Raw genomic sequence first — 12,413 nt, forward strand, 5'->3', positions numbered from 1 at the left:
TAGAAAAAACTGCCGTTCAAACCGAAAAAATCCAAAATTCAGTTTACTATTTTAAATGCTGCAAGTAATTAGAAAAAATTTTTAACAGGTCCAAAATAGACGGAATAACGCAGTCGATGGCATTTTACAATCTGTTAAAACATTTCAGCCAAATCAGTGTAGGATGATCGATACACCGCAAAGCACCTGTAATCTTTAAAGTCTTTAAATCCCAGATTGCTTCTCTCGTGATACAAACTCGCCCCAGAACAACAGACTGTTGGCATACCTACACATTGTACCTCACCTGACTTTGTTTCTTCATAACTTCCAGAAAAATAGATATTTTTTAATGAAATTTTCTATAAATACGCTTCAGATGGTGTAGATTCCGATTATATCGGAATTTATCGTGAGGAAAAAAAGTTTCGGATCTTTTCGGTTTGAACGGCAGTTTTTTTCTAGCGGTGTCATATGAAATTGTCACCCATAATTATGACCCTAGTATCAATCTATTGCATTTCAATCTGTTTTAGGGTTGGGGGTGGGGGGAAGGGTATCTTTTTTTCTTCACAAATGTAAATAAACCCAATCTGTTTCTTAAACGAGGGACATATTCATACAGCACAGAATGTTTTTTTTTTACCTCAATAGACGTCAGTGATTGGTTGAAATTGCCGAAATGCAAGACATTAAAGACCAAATATCTTACAAACCATAGAATTTTCTCAATAAAGCCAAGAGAAAAAGATGTTTTATAAACACATTCTACCAGTATACGAAGTTTAAAATTATTTAGTTACCTAAAAATTATGTTAAAAACTGCCGTTCAAACCGAAAAGGTCCAAAGTTTCTGTGGATGGGAAGAGGAGTTTCGGAACATTCACACGAGTTGGCTTTGTATCCTCGTAACTTTCAGAAAAATATGTTCTTTTCAATGTAATTTTCTACAAATAATTTTCAGAGTGTGCAAATTACGATTGTATCGGAATTTGATGTGAACAGAAAAATAGTGAACACACACCTGCTAACACACAACACAATTTCTTTCGAAATTTCAAGCTTCGTTTTGTGACCTCGTGTGTACCGTTGGCGATTTTTTCCCTCTGTCTTCCCTTCTCTGGATCTTTCCTTTTCCTATGTTTCCGACGAAGACCTCCGCTCGAAACGTTAAACCCTCCTTCTTTCCTGAGCGTCCAATAATACTATATTTGTTCCACGTCCTCGCGTTGTTGTATTTTCTTGTTTGGATTAACTTTATATATATATATATATATAATTAATTAATAAGGGTGAGAGAATTAGATACTAATTTAATAGTATATCTATTCAACACCAAGTGGCACTCTCTTATATATATATATATATATATATATATATATATATATATATATATATATATATATATATATATATATATATATATATATATATATATATATATATATATATATATATATATATATATATTGGTAAAACGGTAAGATAACAAAAGAAAGAAAGAGACCTCATATTATGTAAATAGAGGAAATTTATCTATACAATAATATGTTACATTACTCGATAGTCAAGATAAAACTCTGAGTTTCAGATGCCGAAGTGGAAATCCACAACACCATCTCTTCGGTTATCTAGCTATTTGAGGTTTTCAAATAGCCAGATAACCGAAGAGATGGTGTTGTGGATTTCCACTTCGGCATCTGAAACTCAGAGTTTTATCTTGACTATCGAGTAATGTAACATATTATTGTATATATATATATATATATATATATATATATATGACGTGTGTCAGTACGTGTACGAGCCCGCCTATTTTTTTAATTTTTATCTCTCACATTAAGTTCTGCTCTAATTGTAATCTACACACCCTGAAAGCTATTTTATAAAAAAATCTCATTAAAAAAAGTACCCATTTTTTCTGAAAGTTATGAGTAAAGAAAGCCGCCTTGTGTGAATTTTCCGAAACACCTCACCTCACCCACGAAAAAAAATTTTTCCACTGCATGTCTGGGTATAATCAGAATCTATACCATCTGAAGCATATTTGCAGAAAAGTTCATAAAAAATATTCATCTTGCGAGGCAAGTTACGAGGCAACAAAGTCGGGTGGGATGAGGAGGAGGAAGGGGTACACCTGTGGAGGCATGTCCATATTGATTGCTGTTTACCTGCGGCACCTACCTGTACAGTAACAACATAATGTTTGTAGTTGCCTACTGACCTTCAATACATTGGCTATACAAGGAGAGTGGAGGCGCAATGGCCCAGTGGTTAGGGCAGCGGACTCGCGGTCATAGGATCGCGGTTTCGATTCCCAGACCAGGCGTTGTGAGTGTTTATTGAGCGAAAACACCTAAATAAGCTCCATGAGGCTCCGACAGGGGGTGGTGGTGATCCCTGCTTTACTCTTTCACCACAACTTTCTCTCACTCTTACTTCCTGTTTCTGTTGTACCTGTATTTCAAAGGGCCGGCCTTGTCACTCTCTGTGTCACGCTGAATATCCCCAAAAACTACGTTGCACTACGTTAAGGTTGCACGTGTCTGTTTACCTGGAAATTTATGCGATTATGGTTAATAGTTGGCGAACTTAAGTCTTTTATAATTTCATTCACATCATAGATGATTTCTTGGAATATTAAATCGATCACCTAACGTTTGTTATTTTTTTCTCATCGCAAATTGGTATAATAATGTGGAAGCACTCCGTCGGTTACGACGACGAGGGTTCCGGTTGATCCGAATCAACGGAACAGCCTGCTCGTGAAATTAACGTGTAAGTGGCTGAGCACTCCACAGACACACGCACCCTTAACGTAGTTCTCGGGGATATTCAGCGTGACACAGAGAGTGACAAGGCCGGCCCCTTGAAATACAGGTACAACAGAAACAGGAAGTAAGAGTGAGAGAGAAAGTTGTGGTGAAAGAGTACAGCAGGGATCACCACCATCCCCTGCCGGAGCCTCGTGGAGCTTTTAGGTGTTTTCGCTCAATAAACACTCACAACGCCTGGTCTGGGAATCGAAACCGCGATCCTATGACCGCGAGTCCACTGCCCTAACCACTGGGCCATTGCGCCTCCACTGGTAAATAATAGCGTTTGTTAGCAACAAGTTTAACGCTTTAGTTTAACCCAAGTTTCTAACCTTACTAACAACTAAATTTCTGATAGAAATAACAAAACTTTTTTTCTTTTTTATTTATAAATATCATTGAAATATATACACATGTACGTGCGTTTTCTTCTGTCTTTAATTAGTTGAAATCTTGCCTAGAGGAAGTTTCCAACATAGATACAAAGCCCCGTCGTTTGAATGTGGTTAACAGAAGTAAATCCACATTTTAAACTTGCCTATTTTACTCTCTCCTCTCATTTATTTATTATGTTTGATATAAAGATTGTTCAAAGTAACAAACAAATAATGGTCCTTGTTTACGGAGTTTATCTGGTAAAATTTTCTAATACCACCCGCACGATTTTTACTAAGAAAAAGAAAAACTTGGATTTTTTGCGTGGAATCAAGTACCCTGACCTCGTAATATGCTGCAAATTCCATATATTGGTCCGGAAGGGAGGGTTGGGGGGCATCCCTACCCCCGGAATTTTCACTAAGAAAAAGAAAAACTCGGATTTTAAAAGGGGAGGAGGCATTGGGGGAGGTGATGATGAAACGGTTATAGTGAGACGGATATAGGTGTCTTACTGAAGAAGAAGTACAAGGTTACCCAGCCGGAGAGAGAAAGATCAGGGGTGAAGACAGAAACAGATGTGCTACTGCAAAGAAAATACATGGTTGCCCAACCTGAGAGAAGTGTAGGAGAAGGAGAGAGAGAGTGGGAGGCTGCAGGATGGAGATGGTGGCCAAATGCCAGGCATGCTCACAAGGGATGGGGATTAATATATATATATAGCATCATTTTATTCCATTTCAACTTGCATTTCTACCATGTCTTAGAGTCAAAGTATCTTGAAGAGCTGTCATTGCCTCTTTGCTGTTATGGGCCAGTTCACTTTAGTACTGTCCTGAAAATACTTATACCCTCTCCTTTGTGTTATTTTGTATGTCTCATTTTGTGGAGGCACAATGGCCCAGTGGTTAGGGCAGCGTTCTCGCGGTTTTGATTCCCAGACTGGGTGTTGTGAGTGTTTATTGAGCGAAAACACCTAAAAAAGCTCCACGAGGCTCCGGCAGGGGATGGTGGTGATCCCTGCTGCACTCTTTCACCACAACTTTCTCTCACTCTTATTTCCTGTTTCTGTTGTACCTGTATTTCAAAAGGGCCGGCCTTGTCACTCTCTGTGTCACGCTGAATATCCCCGAGAACTACGTTAAGAGTACATGTGTCTGTGGAGTGCTCAGCCACTTACACGTTAATTTCACGAGCAGGCTGTTCCGTTGATTCGGATCAACCGGAACCCTCATCGTCGTAACCGACGGAGTGTTTCCATACAAGGAGAGGACCAAAAAAAAATATATGGTATGCCTGTTGGCATACTTCTGTGCAAACCTTTTTTTCAGATGTGGAATGCTTTCTTCCATTCCCCGGTTCCTTTTTGTCACTCTTCCACACATCTGGGTTTGGATCACTCAACATAGGTACATTTGGAGGCAGGTCTGGTAAGATTGTTGAGATGCTTGAATGGAGGTGTATAGATGTGAGTTGCATTCAAAATGCAAGATGGAAGGGAGAATTTTCCAGGTTCCTCACTGGCAAAAAGCATCATCATCATCATCATTTAATGTCCGTTCTCCATGCTAGTACGGGTTGGACGGTTCGACCGGGATCTGGAAAGCCAGGAGGCTGCACCAGGCTCCAGTCTGATCTGGCAGTGTTTCTACAGCTGGATGCCCTTCCTAACGCCAACCACTCCGTGAGTGTAGTGGGTGATTTTTATGTGCCACTGGCACAGAGGCCAGTCAAGGCGGTGCTGGCATTGGCCATGTTCAGATGGTGCTTTTACGTGCCATCGGCACGGGTATCGCAATTACATTTTCCGTTTGATTTTGATTTTGATGTTAATGAACTTGACTCAATAGGTCTCCTCAAGCACAGCAGGTCACCCTTCGATCCAAGGTAAGCACAGCAGGTTGTCCTACGATCAAAGGTACTTTGAATGGGCTGGGGCTGGTTATGCAAAACTGGTATAGGGTACAGCTGTGAACTCACTTTATTTGTCGGCTCTTTACAGTCACAGCATTACTCCAGAGGTCTCGGTCTTTCATCATAGCCTCTGTGAGGCCCAATGTTCGAAGCTCATGCTGACCACCTCAACCCATGTCTTCCCGTGTCTACCTCTACCATGGATTCCTTCAACTGTTTGGGAGTAGCACTTCTTCACACATCTCTCCTCATCCATCCATAGTACATGACCATACCAGTGCAAATATCTCTCTTGCACTCCAAATCTGATGCTTCTTATGTCCAACATTTCTCTCAGGGTGCCTACACTCTGTCGTGTGTGCACACTGCCATTACACATCCAGTGGATCATGCTAGCTTCATTTCTTTCGAGCCTACACATGTCCTCTGCAGTCATGGCCCATGTTTCACTGCCATGAAGCATGACAGTTCACACACATGCGTCATACAATCTACCTTTCACTCTGAATGAGAGGCCCTTTGTCACCAGTAGGGGTAGAAGCTTTCTAAACTTTGCCCAGGCTATTCTTATTCTAGTGGTAACACTCTCTGAGCATCCACCTCCACTACTAACTTGGTCACCTAGGTAGCGGAAGCTATCAACTACTTCTAATTTCTCCCACTGGAGTGTAATGGAATCTGTTTTTTGAGCATCTGTGGTGTTTATTGCCCCTGTGCATCTGCCACACATGAAAGCTATCTTCTCAGTTAATCTTCCTTTCATGTTGCTGCACCTCTTATGTGTCCATAGCTTACACTGGGTACATCTTATGGAGTTTCTACCTACATAGGTATAAAATCTTCTGGGTCAGTAACAATAATTGGGTTAATGGTGTGGACATACATATTGCTGAGAAATTGGTGGCTAAAGTGATTGAGGGTGTCAGAATGTGTCAGACTAGTTTTGCAAAATAGTACAGAAACAATTACTTCTGCCTACTCCCCCCTTAAGCAGAGCTGTCAGGCAAACAAAGGGATCGATTTTATGACACCCTTTTGCCCACTACCTCAATGACAAAGGACAGTAACCTTATCTTTGAGGCTAATGATTTCAATGGGTATGTTGGACAGCATCTGGGTGGCTTCTGTAGTGTGCATGGAAGCTATGGAGCTGGTTCCTGCAATGAGGAAGAACTAGGCTATTGGAGTTCTGTGATGCAAATGTCCTAATAATCTACAAGAAACCAGGTAGTCCAGCACCTTTCCTACACATTGAGTAGAACCATTTACCTGACTGAAAGAGAGTCTTGTTCCACCATTATGTCACCTTCAGCCTGACCAGGACTTTGCACCAGCCACAAATTTGGGCTGTAGCCCTCAGTAGGTTGTCCTTCAGGAACTTCCAGTTTTCCTCTAAGCTATGTTTCCAACTCCTCCTCTTTCTTGCCAGAAGCTTCCATTACAGAAGTTTCCATTAAAGGTGGCGAGCTGGCAGAAACATTAGCATAAAATGCTTAGCGGTATTTCGTCTGAGTTCAAATTCCGCCGAGGTTGACTTTGCCTTTCATCCTTTCAGGGTCGATTAAATAAGTACCAGTTATGCACTGGGGTCGATGTAATCGACTTAATCCCTTTGTCTGTCCTTGTTTGTCCCCTCTCTGTGTAGCCCCTTGAGGGCAGTAAAGAAATAAGAAGCTTCCATTACAATATCTTTAAATTCCTGTTGATTTGCTGTACCTTTGGCCTTCCATAACCTCCTTCTCCAGATTGTTTTTTTTTCTCTGATCCCTTCTAGCTCTAATCCAGAGGTCACTCACCAGTAATCTATGTTGGGGTTGTACATTTTTCACTTAAGAAGGACTTTGCATTTACAATTGTCTCTCTGTCTCATTGTCTAGTGAAGATGTAATCAATCTGGTTTGTGTGCCCACCACACTGATAGGTAATCAGCTAGTTTGCTGGTTTTCTGAAATTAGTGTTGCAGGCCATCAGATCATTCGCAGGACTGCAGCAGCCTTCTTCCCTCCTCATTTCTAGAGCCAAAGCCATAACCCCCATGCGCACCATGCGATCCATTGTAGTACTGCCTAACATGTTCATTGAAGTCACTAGCCACAATATTTATATATATGTCTTTATTGCCCACAAAGAGCTAAACACAGAGGGGACAAACAAGGACAGACAAAGGGATTAAGTCGATTACATCGACCCCAGTGCGAAACTGGTACTTAATTTATCGACCCCGAAAGGATGAAAGGCAAAGTCAACCTCGGCGGAATTTGAACTCAGAACGTAACGGCAGATGAAATACCCATTTCTTTACTACCCACAAGGGGCTAAACACAGAGGGGACAAACAAGGACAGACAAAGGGATTAAGTCGATTACATTGACCCCAGTGCGAAACTGGTACTTAATTTATCGACCCCCGAAAGGATGAAAGGCAAAGTCGACCTCGGCGGAATTTGAACCATTAGCCACAATAACTAAGTGTCTGTTATTTGTCATTGAGGTAATGTACAAAAGGACCCCGTAAAGTTGATCCTTCTGTTCACCTGGCTGCCCAGACTATGGAGCAGAGGCAGAGATTAATGTAACTGTTGATTTATTTAAGATTAATCTCAGCTTCACTACCCTCTCTTTTTTTTTTTTTTTTTTTACTTGTTTCAGTCATTTGACTGCGGCCATGCTGGAGCACCGCCTTTAGTCGAGCAAATCGACCCCGGGACTTATTCTTTGTAAGCCCAGTACTTATTCTATCGGTCTCTTTTGCCGAACCGCTAAGTGACGGGGACGTAAACACACCAGCATCGGTTGTCAAGCAATGCTAGGGGGACAAACACAGACACACAAACACACACACACATATATATATATACATATATACGACAGGCTTCTTTCAGTTTCCGTGTTAAATATTCTGAATAGTGTCTCAGATGGAACTGAAATATTGTTTTTTATTCTTCTTGTTTTTTTCCTTCTCCTTTCACTCTCTCCCTTTCTATTTGTCTCTCTACATAACATGTGTTTGTACACATGTTATGGAGGTGTGTGTGTGTGTGTGTGTATGTATGTACATAAATGTGTGTGTATGTGATTTTAGATGTGTCAACAGTTAATGCATACGTATACATATTCTTGCATTACCAACCAGACCAAGAGACAACCTAGTATACAAGCCTCGCTCTAGATTCATAAATTATTGAAAATTTCTTATCAGTGGAAATGAACAGTGTATGTATACATGTGTGCAGGTACTTGAAATTACACAGCCTTTCATGTACATGTATGTGTATATGTGTGAGCAAGAATATCTGCTTGACCTTTTTCTGCCTCTAACTCCTCTACTACTTATCACTGTCAACTTGGTACTTTTGTTGACTAAGGACAGTTTAGGAGCTGATTTTATTCTCTTCCCCAGACACCCTGTCTGCACTTATAGCAAGTATATCTCTCCTTCCCTCACTCACTTTTTTTGTTTTATCTCATCAATAAAATTTCTTTCTTTAATCACTATATATAGAAAATTCTAAAGAATATATTTGCATCTCTCAACTTGGATCTGCTTACCAACTGACGTTGGTAACCAAATATGGATGGAATTAATTTTTTTCTGATGACTTGGCATTATAGAGTGATTATGCAACCATCTATGGAACAATTAACATGTAATATACTAGTAAGTGCTTGTGAAACACATATAGAGATTATGTAATTTGAGATGGTATAATAAAAAAAATTTTGTAACTGAATCTCCAGTTTTATTCTGCTCTTGGATGTACACTCTGTGATCTATTCAAATGTACACAACACCAGGCAATAGTCTGTGGACAAATTGTGTTGGAAACCTGATTGGAATTTGGATAAGCTTGGATTTTCATGAAGTTCTAAGGCTTAGAATCTAAGCAAAGCTTAACTGTTATACCATCTCATTTGAAACATCCATTTTTCAACACACATGTACACATGCATGTGTGTGCACGCACACACACACACACATTCATCGTCATCATCATCATCATTTAACATCCCATCTTCCATGCTGTTAAGCGTTAGGAAGTTCAACAGGAACTAACAAGCCAAAGGGCTGCACCAAACCTCAAGGGCTTGATGTCCTTATTAACACCATCCACTTCTCAGTGTGTAATGGATGGTTTTTTACCTCCGCCAAGGAAGGAGGTTATGTTTTCATCAGTGTTGGTTGTCCGTCTGTGTGCAAAATAACTTAAAAAGTTGTGAATGGTATTCAATGAAACTTGCAGAAAAAGTTGGCAATGACACAAGGAACAGATGATGAAATTGTGGTAGTAATCTGGGAATTTTTATAGATTCTTGAAGGAGTTTTCAATTGTTATATTTACTTTACATGAAGTATTAAAATGTTACGTTCTTTGATTATCTCCCTTGAAAACACGTTCTTTGTTCCACTTAACCTATGGCGGCGTTGCTGTCTCCAAAGTTTATTTTTGTTTCTCTATTAGTAATTTTACTCACGTATCCATCTTAAAATGAGCTGCTTGGCGGAGGTCTTTATGGTGATCAATGTGATCGTCTTGAAGTCGGTCTTCACCACTCGTCCCACATTTTCTTGGTCCTTCCTCTTCCCCAGGCTCCTTCCACATTTAGCAATTGCCTCTTCTTTTTACAGCAATCCTAACTTATTTGCATCCCATGACCACCCCAATGCAATATTCTCTCTTTCACACTACACCTGATGTCTTTTATGCCTAATTTTCCTCTCAACACACATTTGTACTTTATTGTACCTGCACATGGACGTTGTACACCCAATGGAGCATACCAGCTTCATTTCTTTCTAGACTTTACATGTCTTTTGTATTCACAACCCGCATTTCCCTACCATGTAACATTGTCGTTTGTACACAAACATTGAACAGTTGGTCTTTAACCCTGACAAAAGTTTTTCTTACCAACAGAGATAATCGTTCTCTGAACTTTCTCCGGCCAGTTCTGTTTTAGCAATTATACTTTCAGTGCCTAGCTGCTAAGTAGGTCTCCTAAGTAGTAGAAACCATCTGCTTTCTCTAAAGATCCTCCTAGTCATTCCAGGAAATCTATTACTCATGGGGTTTCACCATTGATGTCAATAACTTTTCTCTGTATGACTTTATTTGATTTTGTAAATGAACAATCTGATGTGTTTATTTTTATGGCCTTTCAATGTACAGGGGTTGGACAAAATAATGGAAACACCTTAAAATTTCAAACAAATTTATTTTAATACAGGGTAGGACCACCTTTGGCAGTAATTACAGTTTGAATTCTATGAGGTATGGACTAGTATAAAATTTGAATTGTTTCCAAAGGAATTTTTGTCCATTCTTCAGCTAAAACAGTCTCCAGTTCTTTTAGTTATGATGGTGGAGGATATTAACTCCTTACTCGTTTTTCTAAAATGCACCATGAATGTTCAATAATATTGAGATCTGGGGACTGTGGTGGCCAGATAAGATGTTCGACTTCACTGGAATGTTGCTCGTGTGAATTGGTGCATTATCATCCTGAAAGATTGCATTTCCCTCCGAAAACAGTTCCTCAACCATAGGATGAATTTGATCAGATAAAATGCTTAAATAGTCTTGACTATTAATTCTGCCATGAAGGGAAATCATTGGTCTAGCAGATTTTCACGATATAGCACCCCACCCCAGATCATCACAGATCCTCCTCCATATTTAACAGTTGAAAGAAGGCAGTCTGGATCAAATGCTTCATTTGGCTGTCTCCACATGTATACTCAGCTGGTGGTCAGAAATAAGGTTAAGGATGGCTCGACCAAGAAAATAACATTCTTCCACTGTTCTAGGGACCAATTCTGTAGGTTTTTACTTCACTCTAAACGCTTTGCAACGTTTTTGAAAGCAGTGGTTTTCTTATTGCAGCCTTCCCATGAAATCCAGTTTCATGCAGCTCCTGGTGAACAGTTTTTGAGGAAATTGGGTTCTGGAGGTGGTCATTAAGCTCTGCAGTAATTTTGGGAGCTGTACTTTTGTGATCCTTTCTAACAATTTGCATAGGAGTCCGATGGTTCCTATCCAAAAGTTTTGGTTTTCTTCCGGAGTTTTGTTTTGATGAGAAGGTTTTTTTCCCTCTCTCTCTCAAAGGCTGTCATTACTTTCGAGACAGTACTTTTTGATACACAAAACATTTCGGCTGTTTTTGTTATGCTAGCACCTGCCATATGAGTACCAACAATTCGACCTCTTTGAAAGTCTGAATTTTAATTTCCTTTCTCTGACACGTAGGTTAAAGAAACTCTGCAAAGAAAGAGCAATTTTAGCAAAACATATTAAGCAACACTAATAATAAATCAATAAAACATAAAAATAAACAAGCTTTTGATGGTTTTATAGATATTTCAAAATCATGATGCTTTGATGCTAGGTGTTTCCATTATTTTGTCCAACCTCTGTGTATAGGGAGTTTCTTTAACCTACGTGTCAGGAAGACACTTGGCAAGAAATAGAAACAAAACTGAAATAATAATAATAATAATTGCAACAAAATAAAAATAATAAATGCTTTGAGGCCCTAACATCTCAACCATTGTTGGAATTTTACTTTGTCTGTTTCTTTCCAAGTATTTGTGATGTAAGGGCTTTTCTTGCCATTGTTTTATCCTAATATTTTGTGGTTCCCATTTCAGCTTAGATTTTAGTTGCTTGGCAGCTTTTGCTGTTCCTTCTTTTTCTTCATAGTTTTCTAAGTATTATGACCTTTTTTTTGTATTTCTCACTTACCTTGAAGACCTAAAATAGTTTTTTGTTTCGCTCATACTTAGTGGTTATTTGTATCAGTTTCCCTTGGTTCTGAGTTAGATTTTTCTGTAATCCTATGGTGTTTATTTCATAGTAGTTTTCTAGTTGTATAAGGCCTCTACCACCTTTAATTCATTGTATTGGGTTGTCTGGAAAGTTCGTGCCAATTTTTAAAGGAAAGAAATAAGGTCAATAAATACTTGCCATTACATTTTTAATCAACCATATATGAACCATTTTGTTGCACAATGCGTCTCCATCTTTCCTTTAACTTGAAAACATCCTCTTCCCAGAATTGAGGTGGTTTCGTGGCAAAGAATTCATCAAGGTATCTTTTTACGTCATCCAAGGAATTGAAATTTTTACTATTAAGACTATTCTGCACAGACCTGAATCAGTGGAAATCCGTAGGAGCAATATCTGGTGAATATGGAGGGTGGAGTAACTCATCCCAGCCGAGCTGCAGCAATTTTTGTCTGGTTCCCAAAGCATCAAGTGCCGAAAATGAACTTTCTTATCTACCATTTTAAAGGGTTACAGAATTAACACAGGTTATAGGAACATAAACCTTC

General features: G+C 39.3%; 1 protein-coding gene across 1 annotated transcript in view; it reads left to right on the forward strand.

The window, feature by feature from the left end:
* LOC115223480 (monocarboxylate transporter 1) overlaps positions 1-12,413 on the forward strand; it is a 102,228-nt gene that overhangs the window by 41,810 nt on the left and 48,005 nt on the right. The window lies entirely within an intron of this gene.

The sequence above is a fragment of the Octopus sinensis genome, linkage group LG23, assembly GCF_006345805.1.
Source record: "Octopus sinensis linkage group LG23, ASM634580v1, whole genome shotgun sequence".
Classification (NCBI taxonomy): Eukaryota; Metazoa; Mollusca; class Cephalopoda; order Octopoda; family Octopodidae; genus Octopus; species Octopus sinensis.